The sequence below is a fragment of the Watersipora subatra genome, chromosome 9, assembly GCF_963576615.1.
Source record: "Watersipora subatra chromosome 9, tzWatSuba1.1, whole genome shotgun sequence".
Lineage (NCBI taxonomy): Eukaryota > Metazoa > Bryozoa > Gymnolaemata > Cheilostomatida > Watersiporidae > Watersipora > Watersipora subatra.
In genome coordinates this window covers 22,843,512-22,845,965 of record NC_088716.1, presented here as the reverse complement: position 1 = coordinate 22,845,965, position 2,454 = coordinate 22,843,512, and the positions used below count along the sequence as shown (strand labels likewise).

At 39.0% G+C, this 2,454-nt stretch overlaps 1 long non-coding RNA gene across 1 annotated transcript; it reads left to right on the top strand.

The window, feature by feature from the left end:
- Window positions 1-363: 363 nt before the first annotated feature.
- On the top strand, window positions 364-2,142 carry LOC137404631 (uncharacterized). Its single transcript, XR_010979721.1, has 3 exons — window positions 364-487; window positions 1,206-1,292; window positions 1,433-2,142. It is a non-coding gene; the product is annotated as an uncharacterized lncRNA (long non-coding RNA).
- The last annotated feature ends 312 nt before the right edge of the window (window positions 2,143-2,454 follow it).

Here is a 2,454-nt window from a genome sequence, read left to right as displayed (position 1 = left end):
TTAAAAATTGTTTCTTGCAATCACTGGAAAAACGCTCTTCTTTATATAGTAGATAGCTGAAATTGAACATAAGATGGAGTCTATATAGGTATTCTAAACAATAGAATGTTGCGGAGGTTGACTCACAACATTCATAGGAAGAGGAACCGTCAATAACATTGATTTATGGGCTGCAACCACGTCAACATGAACTAAGCTAAAGTTAGAAAGCAGAAGTAGTCTAGAATATTGACATTCTACCAAACGACACCATCAGTCTAACTCAACGTCTTTTCTACCTTTGTGTCTCAGGCTAGAACTTCCAGGTTTAAGGAAAGATCCAATAAGATTGTTACACGCTGGCAGAGTGTCTCTAACTTACCTGAGGTGGGAGATTCGGAGGACAAAAAGGTATTCTTTTAGAGTCCGGGTTTCCTATGTGGTGGACGCACTGGGATCGAGATCAACTCAAGAACGCTATTTGAATTATAGGAAATTTGAACTCAAGGTACTTTGAATTATTACATTGATTGCATTTATCAGTAATGTGATTGATTGAGATAGCTACGCTAGGTTTGATATAGTGTTGTTATAGCATTGCCTTAGTTATAAAAGAAGTAAAAGGAGCTATAACAATATCGTATATTTTGTTATAACATGTTAACAAAACACTGCTATTAAAAAAATTCATTGTATCTATACTCTGTGCATTGATAAAGCAATGTGAGGCTACGAAGCGATCCCTGACAATGTTTCTTATTCTTACAAAACCAATACTTTCACCACCATCAGAGTCAGTGCTGCTATTGCTATTTTATTGCTATTTGCTATTTCTGCCTAATCACAAAATATGAATCAGCTATAATGTCATGAACATAAGTAATTATTTGTTTTAAACTGTAATTAAACTGTTTGTTTTTAAGTTGGAAATTCTTAACAAAAATATTAAAATTAAATTTTAGGCTAATTTTATAGAGAAATCTTCGGACAACACTGTCACTACTATAAAAGCCCTAAAGATCGCTGGTTATTTTATCAACGAATAATAAAATTCAGTTACTAGCAATTTCTGGGAAAGTCGCAAATATGCGTCTACGGCGGTCGACCATAGAAAACGCATGAGTCTGCTTCAGTGAAAGGGTTGAAAACGTTGGATTTGCCACTGTTTGTAATAGTAAACATGTACATTTCCTTCCGCAGCTGAGTTACTTTTACTTATTTTCCAGCTACGAGTACTACAAAACTACAGCTACTACAGAACTTGCACTGTTACTGCTACTGCGTTTTACCTACTAAAGTTCTACAGCGAAAAGGTTAGTACGTCTTATTCTATGTTGTATTGTCTATAAATTGCCACACATCCACTATTAAAAAACGTTGGATTTGCCACTGTTCGTGATAGTAAATATGCTCATTACCTTCTGCTGCTGACTTACTTTTACTTTTTTTCCAGCTATGAGTACTACAGCTACTACAGAACTTGCACGGGCACTCCGAGCGTTGCGATAGGCAACGGTGAGAAGAAAGCGAGCAGCGTATATTACAAAAAAGCACACCATCTCATTCACTTTTAGAAACGCTTGAAGCAGTACAATGCCTCCCAAAAAGCCTACTGCCCAAACGCAAGAACAGATTTATTCCCATAGAGAAAGAGAACAAATTCGCAAAGCTGCAGCTAGACAAGCAGAAACTGCAGAGCAAACACAGCTACACCCACAACAAAACAGAACTCTACTACAGCTGCTAGAAGTGCAGAAACTGCAGAGCAAACACAACTACGCCTACAACGAAGCAGAATAGCAGCTGCCAGACGAGCAGAAACCGCTGAACAAACACAGGTACATCGAGAGCAGGCCAGAATAGATGCTGCAACTGCTAGAAGTGCAGAGACTGCTGAGCCAACCCAGCAGCGACTCAAACGGCTCAGAGCTGCTGCTACATCGGCCAGACGTGCAGAAACCTCCGAGCAGATGCAGCGGCGAGAAGAACATGGTGCACTAGCTACAACAGCTGCTCGGCGAGCTGAATTTTTAGAGCAGATGAAACGGCGACAACAGCGAGATGCACTAACTACAGCAGCTGCTACCAGGCGCCGTGTATGAGCAGAAAACTTCACACTTGACTACAGTCCTGCAACACAGTATATGGCCGAATTTTTCTATTGGACGAATGACCAAAAATGCTCCAGATGTAATGCCTTACGTTGGAAAGGCGAGAGGCCATTTATGTAGTTTTTATAGTATATTTTATTGATAATAAATGTTATCAACACAACCTCATTACTGCTGCACAGTTTGTGTATACCATGTCAAAACACAGGCTATAGACGAAGAGCTGGTAAGTCATGATTAGTGTTTTAAGCATGTAGAAGTCTCTATTCAATAAATGCTGGCGATAGCTTAGCAGTGCAACAGCAAATTATTTTCTAGAATCTCTTAAAATATGAACAACTTTTCAATACTGCCAGTTTGAAAA